This window comes from Corylus avellana, chromosome ca2, assembly GCF_901000735.1.
Source record: "Corylus avellana chromosome ca2, CavTom2PMs-1.0".
Taxonomy (NCBI): domain Eukaryota; kingdom Viridiplantae; phylum Streptophyta; class Magnoliopsida; order Fagales; family Betulaceae; genus Corylus; species Corylus avellana.
The window spans coordinates 40,634,957-40,656,986 of NC_081542.1; the positions used below are offsets into that span (position 1 = coordinate 40,634,957).

At 37.9% G+C, this 22,030-nt stretch overlaps 1 pseudogene; it reads right to left on the reverse strand.

The window, feature by feature from the left end:
* Positions 1 to 2,294: 2,294 nt before the first annotated feature.
* LOC132172808 (uncharacterized) lies at positions 2,295 to 13,338 on the reverse strand (annotated as a pseudogene).
* Between the last annotated feature and the right edge of the window lie 8,692 nt (positions 13,339 to 22,030).

Below are 22,030 nucleotides of genomic sequence, written 5' to 3' on the forward strand. Positions count from 1 at the left end.
GTTGGGAGAAACTATTAAAATATATGCACGTTGCTTTCTTGCCCCATAGTAATATCATGGGTCAAAAGTCACAAAATTGGAGACAAGGGTCTATGGCTGTGACAAAGAAAATAAAAAATTCCTACAAAAAAGAGGTATTTAGGGAAACATGGAGTGAGGTGAAGAGTCAAAGACATGCCAATTAGACCCTTACTTGCCAACCACAAATCCATAAACCGAATCCATATTCTGTGGAGGAGGAAAAAGAATCTGTGGATGAGGAGTTTCAGGAGTCCGAATTCATTGATGAAGAGTTCAGACATGAAGATGTTGAAGATCCTTCGTAAGGATTCATGGATTGTGATTCCCCACCAACCTATGATGACGATGTCAATGAGGAAGAACCGATTGAAGGACCTTTGGCATCCGACCTAGAGGACGAGTACGAAGAGGATGAATTTTATCCCATGCTTGACGGCTTCTACGTCGAAGAAGATGACCAAGAGGAAGGGTACAAAGAAGATGGTTTTTCTCCCATGTTTGGTGGCCTCTACCCCAAAGATGATCTGGAAGAGGAAGAGCCCACGGATGACATCGACAATTATGAAGAGGTTGATGAAGACTTTTCAGGTGAAGTGTTTAATTATAATGATGAAGAGGGTTATGTTGATTTTCTTGGTGTTGAAAGTATTTTAAATTCTCCTGACAACAATTGTGATGAGTTCTATGCGGATGAGGAGAATTATATGTTCACAAGGGAAACAATGGTTGATCCGTCCTTGAGTATCTTCATAGCACGTGAAAGGGAGAAGGAACGAGAGAAGAACGGCAAATTTGTAGTATCGCCAAGTGGTGTGTGGGGCTTTCATGACAACCATCAAGGCATTTCGATGATGAGAAGTGTCATGTTTATTTTGGAATGGTGCCTTGTTTTGATCTTGAGGAAGGGCGAGTGGAATGAGTTGACTGGACATCCGAAGGACCGTGGAAAGAACCGGCCAAATTCGAGGGTGAATTCTCTCCAACAAGGGGAGAATGATGCAGATCGTAGGTCCCTTGGGAGTGCAATCGATCGCACATGTACCTGCGATCGAGCGCAATTCTAGACATTTGCGAACCAAGTCCCTGGAATTGTGATCGATCGCACTTGTACCTGCGATCGATCGCACACGGAGCTGCTTATGTTATATTCCGCATTTTAATTAGGTTAAGCCGTCTTTATTTCCTTGTTTTAGTAGGATTAGAGTTTTGAGAGTCAATATTTCGTTATTTTATTAGGTTTAGGGTTTTGGGGCTATAAATATATGCTTATAGCCTCCAGAGAAAACCGTTGTTGATTATTATTGATTTTGATTAATGAGAATACTCAGAGTTGAGTTTATTCCTCTTTTCCTTTAAACTTTAGAGAGTATCTATTGTTTTTAGAAGAATTCTTAGATCATTGATAGACTCAAGATCTTGAATTAGTTATCCGCTGCTTTATTGTTGTTTTTCGCTGCAGCCTACTAAGTCACGCTGTATCAGCAACCAAATAAAGAATTAGCAGGAACAACAAAATGCACGCAACAATTAAAAGAAGGAAAAAAAAAAAAAAACAGCAATGCAATTCAGCCTAAAGAGCCTAGTCTTCTTCCCCAAAGTTTTCTGCCAGACATAGACTCTTCATCAAGCAAGCAAGTTAGAATTTCAATCAATGGAAGGATCGTTAGAGTATATGCATAAAGACAAGAAAAAATTATTCTAAATTTCTTTATACATCTATTGTAGTGCTTTAATAATTACTTTTATTGCTATTGCAAGTAAAAGACAACGACAAAAATGCTAAATGTTTTAGGTATTTAACTTTCAGTACAGAAGAGTTACAAAGGGGCTACAAAGTTTTTAATTGAATACTAGTAAGATATGCAGAAGACAAGGCATCAGCCAGTAAAAAAAAGCCAAGAGTTTCTTAGAGAGCATGTTTTGGCATAAACCTTCAATTGCAAGCTTTAAACTGCACTTCAGGTGAAAAATTAGATTGAAATTTATAGTATGCATCGTGAAAGAAATTGATTCTAAAATTATTCATAGAAGAACAAACACTCTGAAACACATGATATAGTCCTATGTGTAAAGATTAATCTACTATATGAATAAAACAACATGAATATGGTAGAATCGGTCTTGCACTTAGCCAAAGCTCTTCATCTTTTTAACCCTTCTGTCCAAAAGAGTAGCAGCTTCCAAACCTTTTTGTTTAGCTAAATATGTTGAAATAAAGATTACATAAATTCCTATAAAAACAACTCTTTGCTATTGCTCTCAAGTGATGTACTTTATCGTGCTTCAAACACTGAACTGGTGATTTCATTAGCTGAACATGTTATATGCTTTCTAGATGAAGAATCTGCTTTAGGTGAATCTATGGAAAAGAAACCTGGCTGTTTTGGCTTAGGCAATAAACTCTCACTGCTCAACATTTGAACAACAGATGACATGTTTGGTCTATCTTCCGGTCTTTGTTGCACACATAACAAACCCACATGAATGTGTCGTAATACACTCAATAGAGTGCACAAGTTACCTACCAATTCATCGATCAATTCCATTGGCTTGTCTTCCATCCATAGTTTCCACGCCTGAAAGAAATGAAAGCCAAAATTTAATGGGTCGGACTGCATGCCTTCAAATTGGCTGATGAATATTAAAAAAGCATTATAATAATAGGGGCATCATAAGACCCGCTATACTGTCAGGAATTGCATTGTTAGTGAAACTCGAAGAAAAAAAAAAAGTAAATTAGTAGGATATGTCACTCTTTGAGCTTACATGTCCAAGAAGATTAAGGTGGTGGTCTGGGTGACAAAATCCCTTGTTCTTCTTTCCACTCAATATTTCTAATACTAAAACTCCAAAGCTAAATACATCAGATTTTATTGAGTATTGTCCATGCATTGCATACTCGGGAGACATATAACCACTGCCAAATATCATTGTAAAGAAAAGAAGTTAAAAACAGCTGAACTTAATCTATAAAAGAAGTTTAAGCATACTTACTATGTTCCAATAATCCTATTGGTCTCGGAATCAATTTGATCTCCCCCGAATGATTTAGCAAGGCCAAAGTCCGAAATTTTTGGATTCATGTTATTATCAAGAAGGATATTGCTAGCTTTGAGATCTCTATGGATAATTCGCAATTTAGAGTCTTCATGAAGATAGAGGAGCCCTTTAGCAACACCACGAATAATATTAATGCGCTTATGCCAATCTAGTAATTTACTCTTTGCTTGATCTGTGCAATTTCACACTCATGTTAGTACAATCAATTTCATTAATTAAAGAGGATAAGTCTAAACATGAATGCTCTAAATCAAGTCAAGGTCAAGGTTCAAACCAAAAATAAAGAAGTCCAAGCTTTTGTTGGGCATATATTCATAGATTAACATGTTCTCATTCTCTTGAATGCAACAACCAAGAAGCTTCACAAGATTACGATGTTGAAGTTTTGCAATCAAAATAACTTCATTTTTCAACTCGTTCAATCCTTGTTTAGAATTCTTTGAAAGCCTCTTCACAGCTATATCTCTTCCATCTGGCAATTTACCCTGAAAATGAAAGAGTGTGTATAACTTGGACACTACAAAAAACACTAAGGATGGTGACGCCTGGCTTAGTGTCGTTTTAACAAAACAACACTAACAGGCGTCTCTTCAATATGCAAATGACAACTCTCAAAAAGAGATATCGTTTTAATAGTGCAATGACGCCATAGATGGTGTCATTACTATGTAAACGACACCTCCTTTTGAAAGGTGTCATTTTAACAAAACACCACTAACAGGTGTGCCTTCACTGTGCAAAGACACCTTTCAAAAAGAGGTATCATTTGAACAGTGCAACGACGCCATAGATGGTGTCGTTACTTTGCAAACGATACCTCATTTTGAGAGGTGTCGTTTCAATAGTGGAACGACTTCACCCCAGTGATGCCAACCACTGTAGAAACAAGGTCACCCTACTGGGCAACGTCATTTTAATAGTAATGCACATATGTTGTTATATAGCGTATGTTTCAATAGTAACACACGACGTCGCCCGGAAAATGAAAAATATAGCTCTTCGATTTACGTTGTTATTTACCTTGTACACAGGTCCAAAGCCACCTTCTCCCAGCTTCTTGTTGTTTGAAAAATTATCTGTTGCATTAGTGATGGCTGCCAAATCAAACATCGGTAACTCCATATCTTCCTTCCCATGACTTATTTTTCTTGTTCCTAAAATAACAAGAGATGTATGGGCATGAAAAAAAAATCTTTGATAGTTCTTTTATCCAAAGTGAAATACTTACCCCCAAATATGTTCTTCTTGAAAGGCATATTTGGGTTTTGAGTTTCTACCTTGGGTTTTGAGTTTCTTCTTCCATGAGACTAGTGCAACTATTGTCACTCCCACAAATAGTAATGCTGAGCTGACTATAATTCCTAGTACTTTCTTCTCACCGGAGCGCCTTTTTTTCTCAAGATGTTCTGAAAGACCAAAACAGAGTCAGGTATCTAGACGGGAAATGGGTGCGAATAAAGTGGATGAAGCAGTTGATCTCAACACTCCCACTTTCTAGTTTTCCAAGCATTACAATTTGTCTAGTTGTTGTATGATCACCTTATTAAGCAAGTTTTATAAACTCTATAATCAGGATTTCAATTCATGAGCTGTGCTTTGATACCACCTTAAATTATTATTTATCCAAAAACTTAACATGGAAAAAATTATAAACTTTATCATTTAATTAGTAGTATATCGTCATTTCTACCTCATAAAATGAACAAACATGTAAAAATTGTACTTTCGCCGTTAGAAAGCCGACGACATAGTTTTCCATGTCTTATTTAAAAGGGGTAACTTCACTGAAGACTCATGAATTTCTACCCGATTTGATAAATTCCCCTTCCCCCAAAACTTCAAAATCTCTCAATTTAGTCCCTTGAACTTTCAATTGCAATCAATTTAGACCGCTCCGTCAAATTTCAAACGTTAAATGACGTTTATACCCCTGACTTTTTTTATAAAATTCCAACTTTACCCTTAATTCCAAAACGGTTTTTTTATTTTTATTTTTATTTTTTATTATTATTATTTAAAAAAAAAAATGAAAATCAGGGATATTTTTGTATTTTTTGGTATTTCTAACGGCTAAATTTGATTGAAGAATTCAAATTGAGAGCAATTAAAAGTTTATGAGACTAAATTGAGAGATTTTGAAGTTTAGGAGGTTTTGTCAAATCAAATGGAAGTTCATGAGTCTTGAGTGAAGTTACCCCTATTTAAAATATAAGGAAAAAAAAAAAAAAAATCAGCAAAATCCAAAGAGAATAGAAGTGAAATCGTACCCAATTCTGAAATGGCCATCCTTAAATAGAGGTCTTGCCCACCCTCAGAGAATTCTCTTATATCAATTAGGCTACCAAACCAAAGCACGCAGCCACTTCCTCCTCCCCTGACATCTAAACTTGCATATGCTGTGCAGTTGCAATTCTTCAAACACATTCCTTCGCATTCCTTGAGGCTCATGCTCTTGTTATACCAGGAAGAAGACGTGTCCGGCAATTTCACCCCCGTGCGCTTTAGGAATCCATCTCCGTCATTGCATTCCAAAGGAGTAGTTCGAACACACCCATCAGACCAATCTATCGAATCCCAATATTTTGGAGACTTGGGTAAGAATCCTTCCAAGCATGAACATACTGGAGACCTATTCAAGTTGCAGGTAGCATATGCACCGCATAAGCCATAATTTTCGCATTGATCTGCCTGGGATGTAGAGAAGAGTCCCCAAGTATGTGTCCGATCCATCCATGTGAATCGCTGCCCAACGCCTGATGGGATTACCACATATCTTGAGAAAACAGAAGTGTTAAGGAGTTTGAACTCGTAATAGACCTCCTTCTCATTCAACACAAATTCATACTCAAATATTGTATTCGGTCTTAATTGAGGATATCCCGTAAAAGAAAGGCCATTCCATGACCCTGCTCTAGCCTTTATTGAATCTCCCTCCATTTCAAACATTTGCGGAAGCCCACGAGGATCTAGCCGTATTGAAAACTCACCTTGAGTAGGATCATCCGTGCTCTTCCAAGATGATAAAAACCTCTCTAGACCAGTTACAAAGTTCCATCCAAGCTTCATTTCTGGTAGGAGCGTGTCACAAGGATAGTCAAAACTCTGCCACAAAAATTTCTCTGGGTCGCCATCGTTTCTATCTTTCACAACGAGATTTCCGGTGTGCAAGAGCTGCGCAACTGGATTTTCTACGGTTCTTGATGTATTAGATGACCAAACAACAGCACTCGTGCTATTAAGAAGCACAAGAATTCCATCATCAGTGACCTTTAAAACTCCCGAGTGATCGCTAAGCGGAGCTTCTCTGTTGGCTACCCACACAACTGTCTCCGAAGACACTGTGTACCAAATTCCCACATACCGACCATTGGAGTTACCTGGGCAGAAGAATCCCAACTGGAATGATCCGCCAGCTGAAACTAAAGTAGTGCCATCGTCTCTGATTGACTGAGATGGAGTAATAGAGTCTTGTGTAATGGAGATTCTAAACAGAGAGAAGAAGAAAGAGTAGACGAAAAGATGGGTAATGGCGTCCATTGATTTTCTAATGGTTTATCTTTTCTTCCTTGGAGAAAGTAATATATGTATGTGTAGTATATCCATACAAGTCAAGACTTAAGCAGAGCACATTAATTAAGGAGTGTCTTCTTCGGGACACTCCCCTTCAATCTATTTTCCTTTTCAACAAGTTCGATCTGGATCCCCTGAGTGTCAATAAATGCCTCCGTTGATTTTCTACTGCATGGAAGTCCTATCACGTTACTTGCAAACGGGGCTCATGTGATTACTTTGTCTTTTTCCTTTTTGTAAGTTATGTGATGACTTGAAAGCCCAACATGTAAAAATTGAAACAAGTCTTTTCCTTAAAATAGAGACACTGATGTTTGTAATTGCCGCATGAGGACTTGGTCCTCTGTTCTATTTATCATAAAAGTACAAACAATAAAAGCAGTTTCTTACAAGAACCAAAAAAACAAGAAATTTAGAGAAGAGGAGGTATGGTGATTTGAGTTGGTATGGTGTCTGTAGACCTGACCCGGTATGGTGGTGTAACTTGAGCTGGAGCTTTGACCTTTCGTGTAGCTAAAGAATTCAATTCAATACTCCCCCTCAATCCTAACAGTTGAGAACAAACGTTAAGATTGGTACAAAGGTGAGCAAAACGAGCATAGACCAGAGGCTTAGTAAGAATGTCGGCCAATTTATCTTTGCTAGAGAGAGATTTAACAAGAAGTCTTTTTAGCTACCCGATCCCATACAAAATGACAATCAATTTCAATGTGTTTTGTGCAGGCATGATAGGCAGTATTTGAAGTTAAATAGGTGGCACCAATAACGTCACAATAAAGAATGGGTGCTGCCGAGAGAAAGACCCCAAGTTCTTTGAGCAATGATTGAATCCAAATCAACTCTGCAGTGGCATTGGCTAAGGCCTTGTATTCAGACTCCGTACTGGAAGGAGACATAATAGGTTGTTTCTTGGCTGTCCAACTTTCGTCATGATTTCAAGCTGATTAATTCTTTTTTCCACCACCATTTTGTTTTCTGTAAATAAGAACCATCTAAGCTTCCTTCATTATGTAAACAGTCATCTTGGAAAGAACCAGCTGTCGGGCACAATTCTGCCTCAACTTTTCAGCTCAAATATGAATGCCATACATGTGTAAGCTCGATTAAACTGTCCATTTTCAAGAACTTGTAATTATAGCTTAAGTTGCTGACAAAAACCAGAGTAAATGTCTTCAGTATGGAAATTGAAGAATGGGACTTTTTGTTTCAATATCTAAATAGTTATACGAACACTGTCAGTTATATACATTAATTTTCTACCTGGTTCTTTTTTTGGGCAGGCTTTTTGATAACAGACGCTTGGATAGAAATTCATTAAGTGAGTCTGTGCCTTCCAGCATCAGTAATCTTGCAAATCTTCATGAGCTGTAAGCAGACAAGATAAACATACCAATTAAGGCTTTAAACTTGTAGCTGAGGAGTTTTTTCACTTATTAAGATAGGCGTATTGTTATCTGTTTGCAGGGCCTTGTCCAACAACAGCCTGACTGGCCCCATGCCCAACCTTACTGGCATGAACCTGCTGAACTATGTGTAAGTAGTAATAGTTATACTGACTGAATTTTACAGACACAAATCTGTTATGATAACTATGTTTACTATTTTTGTTATCAATTTCATTCTTAGACTGAAACGTAATTTGCAGGGATATGGGCGGGCAATAACAGTTATGATAACTACGCAAGAACAAATAATGTGAGAATTGATTTTCACTTTGTACGTGATAAGGTTACAAATAAATCTCTTAAAGTTTGTTTTATTCCTAGTTCTGATCAATTAGAGAATTTGCTAACCAAGCCTATTGTCTTTACAAGATTTCAACTACTACATTCCAAGTTAAACGTGCATTACTCCTCGTTGAACTTGCAGGAGGATGTTGAAGCTACCAATGAAGATAAACAACAACCCAAGTCCAACTCAAACTCAAGAGGCATGAATATAAACATAACCACCCATAACCAAGTCAAAAGAAACCATCCATAACCATGTAAAAAACAAATGCTAGAACCACAATGACATCACCAATTCCTGTTGATAGTACTAGAAAACCATATGTTATTAACTTCCAACCCCCTCTGTATCCTAACATACCAGGTGTTTTATTTGGAAATTCTTATTTCGCAAAATGTGATACGTTTTGATCTAACAAATCCTGTAAAGCACACAAAATAAAATTCCTCAAACTATCCACATTAGCCTTATACAACTCTGTATAGCTTCTTTATTAATAGTAGAAGGCAAACCAAGTTTACAGGATCAAACCATGTCAAAGACTTTCCAAAAAACGAAGCCAACTTGAAAAGCCTCAAACAGAAATGAAGCTTTGAACAATTCTAAAAAGGGCATGTATTGGTTTGTCACATAAAACTCTGTTTTACTTACCAAAGAAAATCAAGAATAAATCACAGAATCAAGGAAGTGAGATGCAGTGCAATGCTTCATGTCCAAAAACATCTGCAATCGTAATCGTTCTGGATATCATATCGACTCAATCAACTTTGCAATTTCATCTGGGTTTTCATAAACAGAAAGTGAAGGAACAAAAATGAGTCAGAGAGCAGGCAAGCCTCCCTGCATAGATATATATAAAAAGAAAAGAACTTCCAATCTTCTACTGCAGCATGGTCCTTCAGTCCTTCAGTCCTTCAACTTTATGTTCTCCTACGTGAGAAATCACAGAACCTCCTAATCGAACCCTACAAGTTGTCAATCTGCTCCAGAGCAATAATCTCTCATCCCTCCAGCATTGAGCAATCTGCCAAAAAGGCTCTTCACATGTCTTTGTTTGTAGTGAATAGATTAAGCATTTTGACTCTCTCATTACAGTTGGTCGTAATACCAACTACTCACGGGCTCATTATATGAATAATGCTTCGGATGCCCTTCATGGAGTACCACCTAACACTATTGATGCTTTTGTTGAAGCTTCTTCCCACTTCCCAAATTTAGCTCCCATTGATTCTATAATTTTCCTTTGTCTTGCAATTCTCTACACTCATTCACTCTCTGTCATAGCTCAACCAACAAATCCAGTCTCCCACATCACCGTAATGGGTGTTGTTTATTGTGATATCTGCTCCAGCAACACTTTATCTAGACACAACTACTTCTTGCCAGCCTGCCAGGTAATTATCCCTTAAGACAGAAAACTAATCTACAGTTTTCATTCCCTTGTCCCAAATTTTCTAAGCAACCAAACATAGTTTTCATCTGCGGAACTGCAACTTTCTTAGCAACCAAATAAAGAGCTAGCAGCAACAACAAAATGCATCCAACAAGAAAAAGAAGGAAAGAGAACAAAAAAAAAAAAAAAAACATTACATTGCCAGAGGCCCATTATCTTTATGTTCAGCTAAATAAGCTGAAACCATTATTACATAATTCATTAAAAGAATAAAAATGAAATCTCCATTTTTGCTCTCAATTTCATGATATTTACCGTGCTTCCAATAATGAAATGGTGAATTTGTTTCCTGAACAAGTTGTATGCTTGACAGATGAAGGATCTGCTTCAAATGAATCTGTAAAGAACCCTAGCTGCCTTGGCTTAGGCAGCAAACTCTCACTGCTCAACATTTGAACCACAGACGACATGTTTGGTCTATCCGTTGGTTTTTTTTGCACACATAACAAACCCACATGAATGTGTCGTAATACATTAGATAGAGAGCACAAGTCACCTGCCAATTCATCGATCAGCTCCATTGGCCTCTCTTCAATCCATAGTTTCCATGCCTAAAAGAAATGAAAGCCAAATTTTTGTGGGTCAGACTGCATGCCTTCAAACTGGCCCATGACTATTAAAAGAACATCAAAGTAATATGGGCATCATAAGACCCTATGTAGTGTCCGGAACTGCATTCTTAATAAGAAGTTTCCCAAAAAAAAAAAAAAAAAAGTAAATTAGTAGGAATTGTCACTCTTTAAACTTACATGTCCAAGAAGATTAAGGTGGTGGTCTGGGTGACAAAATCCCCTGTTCTTCTTTCCACTCACTATCTCTAATACTAGAACTCCAAAGCTAAATACATCCGATTTTATCGAGTATTGCCCATGCACCACATACTCAGGAGACATATATCCACTGCGCGCGCGCCAAATATCATTGCAAACAAAAAGAAGTTAAAAACAGCTAAACTTAACCTATAAAAGAAGTTGAAGGATACTTACTATGTTCCAATAATCCTATTGGTTTCATAATCAATTTGATCTCCCCCAAATGATTTAGCTAGGCCAAAGTCCGAAATTTTTGGATTCATTTTCTTATCTAGAAGGATATTGCTAGCTTTAAGATCTCTATAAATAATTCTCAGCCTAGAGTCTTCATGAAGATAGAGAAGCCCTTTAGTAACACCACGAATAATGTTGATGCGCTTACTCCAATCTAGTAGTTTCCTCTTTGCTTGATCTGCCCAATTTTACAATCATGTTAGTACATACCTAGTTAAATTCTCAGCAAACAATTTCATTTACAAAATAGGATAAGACTAAACATGAATGCTCTGAATCTAGTCAAGGTCAAGGTTCAAACCAAAAATAAAGGAGTCCAAGCTTTTGTTCGGCCTGTATTCATAGATTAACATGTTTTCATTTTCTTGAATGCAACAACCAAGAAGCTTCACAAGATTGTGGTGTTGAAGTTTGGCAATCAAAATAACTTCATTTTTGAACTCATTCAGGCCTTGCCCAGAATTCTTTGAAAGCCTCTTCACAGCTATATCTCTCCCTTCTGGTAGTGTACCCTGAAACTCAAATAGTCGGTATATTTTGAAAAATAATAAAATACAACTCAACTAGTTATATTAACATTTACCTTGTACATAGGTCCAAAGCCACCTTCTCCCAGTTTCTTGTTGTTTGAAAAATTATCTATTGCATTAGCTATGGTTGCTAGATCAAATATCAGTAGCTCTGTATCTTCCTTCCCGCCATCATTGTCACAATCCTTCCTCTGATGTGTTTTTTCCATTCCTGAAATAACAAGAGATGCATGAGCATGCAAAAATCTTGAATAGTTCTTTTATGAAGCAAATTACTTACCCCCCCCCAATCTGTTCTCTGTGAAAGACCTAGTTATTTAAATTTCTTAGATATAAATCTACCCAAATCAATTATTAACATAGTTAAATGTTGAGAAATCTACCTTGGTTTCTTAGTTTCTTCTTCCATATGTATGAGACCAGTGCAGCTATTGTCATTCCGATGACTAACAATGCTGAGGCAACAGTAATTACTACTTGTCTCTTCTCACTGGAGCGCCTCTTTTTCTCAAGATGTTCTGCAGGATCAAAACAGAGTCAGGTGACACTGAGAATAACTCCTCTTGCCCATACTCTAGAAGGGGAAATGGGTGCAGATGAGATGCATGGGCGTGAAAAAATCAGCAAAATCCAAAGAGAAAAATAAAAGTGAAATGGTACCCAGTTCAGTAGTGGCCATCCTTATATAGAGGTCTTGCCCACCCACATCGAATTTTGTTATGTCAACAAGGCTACCAAACCAAAGCAAGCAGCCGCTTCCTCCTCCCCTGACATCTAAACTAGCATATGCTGTGCAGGAGCAGTTTTTCAAACACATCCCTTCGCATTCCCTAAGGGTCATGCTCTTGTTGTACCAGGAAGAAGATGTGTCGGCCAATTTCACCCCCGTGTGCTTCAGGAATCCATCTCCGTCATTGCATTCCAAAGGTGTCCTTCGAACACACCCATCTGACCAATCTACTGAATCTGAATATTTTGGAGACTTGGGTAAGCATCCATCCAAGCAAGCACATAGAGGAGAGATATTGACATTGCAGGTAGCATAAGCACCGCATAAGCCATAATTTTGGCACTGATCTGCCTGGCATGTAAAGAAAGGCTCCCAACTCTGTGTCCGATCCATCCATATGAATCGTTGCGCAACCCCTGATGGGTTTAGCACATATCTTGAGAAAACAGAAGTGTTTAGGAGTTTGTACTCGTAATAGACCTCCTTCTCATTCAACACGAATCCATACTCATATGCCAGATTCGGTCTTAACCCTTGACCCGTAAAACGAAGGCCATTCCATGACCCCGCTCTAGCCTTTATTTTATCTCCTTCCATATTAACCCACTGTGGATAACCACGAGGATCTATGCGTATAGAATACTCACCTGCAGAAGGATCTTCCGGGCTCTTCGAAGATGATAAAAACCTATCTAGACCAGTTACTAAGTTCCATCCAAGCTTCATTTCCGGCAGGAGTGTATCACAAGGATAATCAAAACTCTGCCACAAAAACTTCTCTGGATCATCATCATTTCTTTCTTTCACAACAAGATTCCCGTTGTCCAAGAGCTGTGCAACTGGATTTTCTGCGGTTCTTGATGTATTAGATGACCAAACAATACCGTTGGTGCTATTAAGAATCACAAGAACTCCATCATCAGTGACATTTAAAACTCCCGAGTGATCGTTAAGCGGAGCGTCTCTGTTGGCTACCCATGCAACTGTCTCTGAAGATATTGTGTATCATATTCCCAGATATCGTGTATTGGAATGACCTGGGCTGAAGAATCCCAATTGAAATGATCCGCCAGTTGAAACTAGAGTGCCACCGTCTCTGAGAGATTGACTTGGAGTAACAGTGTCTTGTGCTGGGGAGGTTCTTAAGAGGGAGGAGAACAAGAAAGAGTAGAAAAAAAGATGGGTAAAGGCTTTCATTGATTTTCTAATGGTTTAGAGTAATGCATAGAAATCAAGATTTAAGCAGCCTTCTTCTCGGTTTTCTAGCATATGTTCATTATTCTAACTGTTTATCTGTTCATATTCGGAGTCTACGTACCCTTCTTCTCGGTTTTTTCTTTTTCCACTTTTGTGTAATTTCCACGAGTCTGGATCTTTTTCAATCCATCTTTCCTATATGAAGCCGACCAAAAGTCACTCATCGGGCCTAGACTGAATTGGACTTACTGTTCGACGATTCATTGGAAGCTGCAGCATTAAGTCTTAATATTTTTGTTTTCTGTTTTTTCTTTCCTTATCCCAAACCAATTTTTTTTTTTTTTTTAATATCTCTTCATGAAATGCGGCAAAATGCTTGATCAGTACAATGTCAAAGATACAATTTGAAATCTCTACAACCCAAACAGTATCTCTGACACACACAATAGGTGACTCTAGATGCTGCCCCATCATTAATTTTTAAGCTTTTTCGTCTCTGCTATAAGTGCATTTTCAAACGCAATTTCCTTTACTTCTTCTACCAAAGTGACAATTCTTTTATATGCCTGAAAACTTCTCCTCATCGGTCAATCATGTACTTATGTGCACGGTTTAACCTAAAACACAAGCAACTAACCAATGGAGTAGCGCTAGAGGAAAGTAAATCTATCTTCGAAATTTCAAGCATGACAAGCGCTTGTCATGCTGGGTTAAGTGTAGGAAAGTAAATCTATTTTCGAAAGATTTTGTGCTGAGGACCTTGACAGATGTAGTGAGAGACACAATAGAGATAGTAAAAAATCGGTGTTAACTATGGTGAGGGATTTAATATGTGGGATAGGACTTCAAGACGGGTAATGCTTTCCATGAAGCAAAATAGTGCCTCAAAAGAAGCGGAAAGAAAGACCTCCAAAGAGGTGAGAAGGGGAGGAGAGAAAGGAAGAATGGAGTAGAAGGGAGGGAGGTATGACATCTCATTTCTCACTCCTCTTTTTGACCGCTAGAGAACAAACCCTAACAGAAGTCTTGCATAAGTTTGTCCCCATAACAAAAATATTAATAAGAATAATTCAAACACAAAACTTTTTTAAGAATTAAAAAATAATTTTTTTCTTTTATATAATAAAAACTCTCTAAATCTTTAGTCCTTTTTTTTTATAAAATAAAATAAAAAATAAATAAATAAATTTGGTTCATCCAATTACAACGATAGGAGTTAAATAAATAAAAAGTGGTCCAAAACTTCATAAAGATAAATGTTAGGAGTTAATAAGTTCCTTATATTTGACCCATATTTTCTTATTAATTCAATAAATCAACCATTAAAATTTGATAATGGCAATAACAAGTTTCCTAAAAATGACAGTAATTAGTTGATCCCAACTTCAGTCTGTCAATTCACCACATCAGCAAAAATAATAAAATGACCAATCCCACCATAATGCCATATTGAAGGTGACATGTTATTTATTATTGCCACGTGAATTCCACTTCACCTTCAACCGCCACGTCAGCAAGGCAAAAAAAAAAAAAAAAAAAAAAACTTACCATCAATACTTAATCACCCTCATCTGCCAGTTACCCACAGCTCGACCTGATGCACCGTACTAGGTATGGTGAATTGCAATTTGCAAAACCAAACAATACAATATTAACAACTATTCCCTAAACAAAAAATTAAATCAAGGAATTGACGCAAGATAAAAGAAAATTCAACATTTAAGTATTTCATAATGAAAACTATGAAAACTAAGAGAAAAATAAACGAAACCTGGCCTTTTATTAAAACTGTAAAATATTTTTCAAGTTTGAGATTCTCTTCTCAAATCGCTAGAGTCCGGTAGACCATCGTTAGAAGCTGTCAGACCACAGCCAGAGGTTGCAAGAAGTTGCTGGTTGTTTTTCGCGCTGTCTCTTTTTCTGTACAAGTCAAAAGAAAAATATTTTCAAAGAAACAGTTTTTCTAAAACGGTTAAATTTACATAAAACATGTAGACCAAGAAGTCAACCAAACGTGATTTGGTGAATTACGAATTAGTGGAATTCTTTCCTTACAAAGCATGCATTTGAATTCTGTCCATTCACACAAGGCAACACCATTCAACAATGGCAATAGTCGCTAGCAATGGAAAACGTAAAGACCACATCAACTTATAAAGAAATCGTGGAGACCAGACCAATAGTCTACTGCTACTCAAAGGAAAAGATTGCATATAATTGATTCTTGTATAAATGACAATTTATACCCTCCTTGTAAATCAACGTATCTATATGCTGCGTATATATATAATCCCTAGAGATATCAATGTATTGTATCGAGTGAAAGCCTTCTTGTTTAACAAAATTTAGGAGAAACTGACCTTAATTATAAAGTACTCATCCATGGATGGGTTAAGAGGATGTTGATTGTTGGGAGAAGAGGCATATCAGTGAGTATCACTTGGTTACACGTTGAATGGCATAATTCACCTTTTGAAGTCATCCATGGATGGCTTAACAATTCGATCAATATTCTTAGAAACATGTATTCCTTCAATCTTCATAAGGATAATGCGTTCCTTGTTTAGTTCAAATGTGCTCCAGAACAAGGTTTCACCAATGGAAGCAAGAATGAAGATCTAGAGCCACCATTATTTGGAAATTTAGGAGAAACTGACACCTTGCATGTGTAAAAATCTTGTATTACAAAGAAGATTTCTTGAATAATTACAAAGAGATGTATTCACCAATATATACAGCAGGTGTACATTAATTAAATGCAGAAGAAAGAATAACGAATACAGAAAATAAAATCATGTTTCCTTTGCTGTCTAACTTCCTTTTCTACTTGTTTTCCTTCTTTATATGCTGCGAGATATTTCTTTGACAAGTTTAGCCAAACTTTCCTTTTCTACAATTTATTTCCTTGGCTGTCATTGCCGTTTCTTCATGATTATCATCATGATTCACGGCATCTACTCCACCATTTAGTGCCTTGGATGTCATTACCGTTGCTGCATGATTCACGGTAGAGATACCTTGGTTAACATCCCCCCTCAAGCTTATGGGGAGGGGATGAACCATAAGCTTGACACGCAAAGAGCTGAAACGAGCAGATGAGAGGCCCTTTAGGAAAATGTCAGAGGGCTGTTCATGAGTGGAGATGTAGCGGGCAACTATGTCTTTATTGAAAATTTTCTCTCGAATAAAATGATAATCCACTTCAATGTGCTTAGTCCTGGCATGATACACAGGATTAGAAGAGAGAGCTAAGGCACCAATATTATCGACCCATAAGCAAGGAGCCGAAAGAAGAGGAATATGAAGTTCCTTGAATAGCATCCTTAACCAATACATTTCAGTCACAGTGAGTGCCAAAGATCGATATTCAGCTTCAGTGCTTGATCTTGCAACAACAGGTTGTTTCTTGGCAGCCCAAGAAATTAAGCAAGGTCCCAAATAAATACCATAGCCAGTTGTGGACTTTCTATCATCAGGCTCCTTGCCCAATCAGAATCACAGTAGCCATTAAGTTGCAGAGTACCTTTTGTGTAATACAAACCATAGTCCAATGTTCCCTTGAGATAACGTAAAACACGTTTGGCAGCAGTGAGATGGGTGGACGTAGGGGAATGTAAAAACTGACATAGCTGATTTACGCTGTAAGATATGTCGGGACGAGTCAATGTGCAGTATTGCAAAGCCCCAACTATGTGCCGGTACTCAGAAGGATCAGGTAGACTTTCGCCATCATTTCTAGACATTTTGCTACCTGTTACACAAGGTGTAGAGGCAGGCTTGGCATCGGCCATTTTTACTCTATGAAGTAGCTCTGTGATATATTTCCCTTGGTGGAGATGAAGTCCATGCTTGTCACGTGATGCTTGAATTCCAAGAAAGAAGGAAAGAGGACCTAAATCCTTCATAGCAAATTCACGTTTGAGATTTGTAATAAGGCTATCAATTGCTGCAGGAGAGTTATTGGTGACAATAATGTCATCTACATACACCAAAACAAAAATACAAATAGACAGTTGATGAAAATAAAACAAAGAAGTATCCACACTAGAACCTGAAAATCCTAGTTCTAACAATGCTTGAGAAAGACAAAGGAACCAAGCTCGTGGAGCTTGCTTTAAGCCATAAAGTGATTTGTGTAATTTACACACATACTTCGGATGAGTAGAGTCTTCAAAACCTTTAGGTTGTTCCATAAAAACCTCTTCTTCCAAATGCCCATGGAGAAAAGCATTAGAAACATCTAATTGGCGAAGACACCAATCATAATGAACGGCCAAGGCAAGAACTAACCGAATGGTTGCTGGTTTGATAACTGGACTGAAAGTCTCGGTAAAATCAATACCAGTTTCTTGATCAAATCCCTTTGCTACTAACCGCGCTTTGTAACGGTCAATGGTTCCATCTGATTTTTGTTTGAGTTTGAAGACCCATTTGTTGCGAACAACCCGTTTATGAACAGGACGTGGGCATAAAGACCAAGTCTTATTTGCAAGTAAAGCATCAAACTCAGATTGCATCGTCTATTCCCAATTCTGGTTTCCCACAGCCTAATTATATGTCCGTGGCTCAAGTGGAAGCACAATGGTAGATAAGGCTTGGAGAGGGTGTTTGGTGGAGTAATAAAGTTGGAAATTGGGAAATTGTTTGGGCTTAAGAGAATTGGTTTGGGAACGAGTGACAACCTGAGGCGGTGGGGGAACACAATTACGGCTGGCAGGGGAAGACACGGGTTCAACTTCTAAAGTAGGAGAAGGAGACAAGACATTTGTTGCACTGTGTGGCTCAATGGAGGTGGAGACAGGTGGTAATAGTGGACTAGGACATTCACTTTCAGTGGGTAATGTAGGACCCTGACTCTCTATAGGTGTAGGTAAGGTGGGACCATGACTTTCTGTGGGTGTAGTGGGAGATGAGTTGGGAGTGTCTGCATGACTTTCAGTAGGGGAAACAATAGCAGGGTGACGTGTAGGACTAGGAGGTAACGTGTGATCATGAGAAGTCTCATTAGATGCAAGAGATAAAGGTAAATTAAAATGTAAGGAAGGATTGTTACCTGCTAGGGAAGGAAATGCAGACCCAGTGCATGGTTCTTCTGATTGGGGAGTGGCAGCAGATATATCCCTAGCTAGAAAGAGTGTTTCGTCAAAAGCCACATGCCTGGAAAGATAAACACGGTTTGTATGGGGATCCAAACACCTATAACCTTTATGATTGTTGCTATAGCCCAAAAAAATACATTTCTTACTAGAAAAGCCAGCTTGTGAGAATTGTATGGTCTAAGAAGTGGAAAGCATGCACACCCAAATGATCTGAGGATAGAATAATCTGGTTGATGTTGAAAAAGAGTAAAATAAGGAGATTGAAATTGAAGCACTGGCGTCGGCATTCTGTTTATTAGATAAACAGCCGTTAAAAATGCATCAACCCAGTAAGTGGTAGAAAGTTTGGATTGAGCTAAGAGAGCCAAGCCAGTTTCTGTGATATGCCGGTGCTTTCGTTCAGCAATACTGTTTTGCTCAGATGTGTGAGGGCAAGATAATCGATGTAATATGCCATGTGTTTCAAGAAAATTCTTTAAATTGTTGGAGATATATTCACCTCCATTATCGGATTGTAGTTGTTTTATTTTGCAAGATAGCAAATTTTCAACTAGATTTTTGAATTTAATGAAACACAAGAAAACATCAGACTTATTTTGGAATGGAAACATCCAAGTGAACCGAGAATAATCATCAATAAATACTACGTAATACCTACAGCCACCCATTGACATAACAGGAGAAGACCACACATCAGAGTGAATTAATTCAAGTGGGGTTGTGGAGACTCTAGTAGACATAGGAAAAAGGAAGTTTTCTGCACTTTGCTACTTGACAAGATTCACAAATGTTAGAAGATTGGATAGGACCTGAGACAGACAACAGAGAATTTTGAAGCAACTTCTTGATTATTAAATATGATGGATGGCCAAGGCGAGAATGCCACACACGAAGAGGAGCAGTAATGCCAATCATTGCAGTGAATGACCGAGCAGAACCACCTTGAAGGGAATTTTTATTGGCATGAAACTGCCTTAAGTAGATGGGATATAACCCTACTTCACTAGGCCCTTGCAGAAGAATTTGATGAGTCTGCATGTCCTTTATAACAAAATAGGAAGAGATGAGAATGAAATAACAATTGTTATCACAACAAAATTTTGGAATGGACAGTAAATTAGAGGAAGCATTTGGACAATGTAAAATATTGTGCATAAGCAAATGAGTTTTAGGAGTAATAATCAGGGAAGAACCAGTATTGGAAATAGACAATCCTCCTCCATTGCCCACTGTCACGCTCTCTTGGCCTTGATACGGTTGCTGGAGAGATAGATTGGCAAGTCCAGGAGTCACGTGATTGTTAGCACCACTATCTGTTGGGTGGTCCCTCTTATGTGGGGACCACAAGGACTATAACAAAACAAAGAGTTTTGTTTGTAGTAGACTTCTAACACATAGTGAGTGTGTTTAAGTGAAACACGTGAGACAAAAAGAATAAAAGGAGAAGAAAAAGAAGCAGTGCGGCGCATATAGAGAAAAAGAAAGAGTACGGCGGTGTAGAGAAGAAAAAGAAAAAGAAGAAAAAGGGTTTTGCCTATTCACATCCGTCAGAGATTGGAGTTTCATTTGTGGTCCGATCTTGATGTAATTTTAGAGTGTTGCTCCTGACGACGAGTGCTACGTATTGACTGGTGTCGATCGTTGGAATTCTTCTCCAATTGCTTGGTTGCTAATACCTACTTGGTGAGATCTTTCTTTATTATTGTTGAAATCCACTTTAGGGTGATGAATTTATGTTTAATCCAAGAATGCATGTATTCTTGATGTGGTGATAACCTCTAGATATTTCTCTAGGGAAGACAAATTGTAAACTCATTATTGTTGATAGTGGAAGATTTAACTGGACTAGGTCCCGTGGTTTTTACCTTCGCATTGGAGGGTTTTCCACGTAAAAATCTTGGTGTCTTGCTTGTGGGTTTGCTTAATTATTATTTTGTTATTGTGTTACTATTTAATTTGCATAAAGAGGGGTAGATTAATTCCGCTGAGCATCTGAAATTGGTGTTCACCCCTAACACTATCCAGGTACCATGGTTGTTCTATGTCTGGCACAAGGTGTGTAGGGGCTGCCATGGCAGCCAATTATGATGACAGACGACTCCTTTGATAAGAGAAATTCATACAGTGATAGCAATCCAAGGCTTGGTGATTGGACTTTCCACAAATCTGACAAGGAGATTTGTTAGGAGCAGCAAATGTAGGAACATGTATAGAATTTTTACCATGAAGACCACGCTGAGGTGGAGCAGCAGAGAAACCCAGTGCAGCACGAACAAGGCTCGACTGGGCTAGCTGACGGGACTGTAGGTGTTGTGGGCTCTTTGGTTTCTTGTAGTATTTTTGTTTTTGAGAAAAAAAAAAAGGCAATCTGACCAGTCACGGGTTGCACCTTTTGAGTGTGAGCATCAAGTAAAAGCTCATGGTTCAGCAATTCCATCTGGAAGTCATCAAATGAAATGGCAGAATTTCTTGTGGCCAAGCTCAATGTTGTGACGAATGAGTGGTATGAAGGATTAAGACCACCCATAACATATGAAATTAAATCTTCAACGTCGACAGTCTTGCCAGCAACAGCTAATTGATTAGCTAAATTCTTTGCTGTAAGAAGGTAATCCGAGCAACTTTTAGAACCTTGTTGAAGGGTTTGAAGTTGACGTCTTAAATGAGAGATGTGAGATAGTGAGTGTGGAGCAAAACGATTCGCTAGATAATTCCACACTTGATGAGAGGTATTTTGCCCATACACTGAGGACAAAACTTTTTCAGTTAATGTGGCGTTTAACCAGGCCAAAATAAACTGATCTTTCTTCTGCCATAGAAGATACTCTGGATTTATATCAGAGGTACGTTTGCCTTCTGTATCAAGAATAAATTTAGAAGGACAAATTTCTAGCCATCAACAATACTCAGAAGATCATGGCTACGAAGTGCAGGAAGAAATTGAGTGATCCAACTAATATAATTAGGACCAGAAAGTTTGACATAAACTAGAGAAGCGATATTGGGAAAAACAAAGGTAGAAGAAGCTGCGGAATTAGAGGTTGCCATGAGGATCAAAACAAATTGAGAGGTGTTAGCCAAAAGGCTCTGATACCATGTAAAAATCTTGTATTACAAAGAAGATTTCTTGAATAATTACAAAGAGGTGTATTCACCAATATATACAGCAGGTGTACATTAATTAAATGCAGAGGAAAGAATAACGAATACAGAAAATAAAATCATGTTTCCTTTGCTGTCTAACTTCCTTTTCTACTTGTTTTCCTTCTTTATATGCTGCCAGATATTTCTTTGACAAGTTTAGCCAAACTTTCCTTTTCTACAATTTATTTCCTTGGCTGTCATTGCCGTTTCTTCATGATTATCATCATGATTCACGGCATCTACTCCACCATTTAGTGCCTTGGATGTCATTAACGTTGCTGCATGATTCACGGTAGAGATACCTTGGTTAACAGCATGTACATATATTAATAATTAACCAAAAGGGATCAGTTTTTTTATTTTTTTTATTGCTGAAATAGGAAAGTAATATCTGCACAACTATAGTTGATTTCGTTGTTTATAAAGTCATCCACGTGGAGGGATGAGTC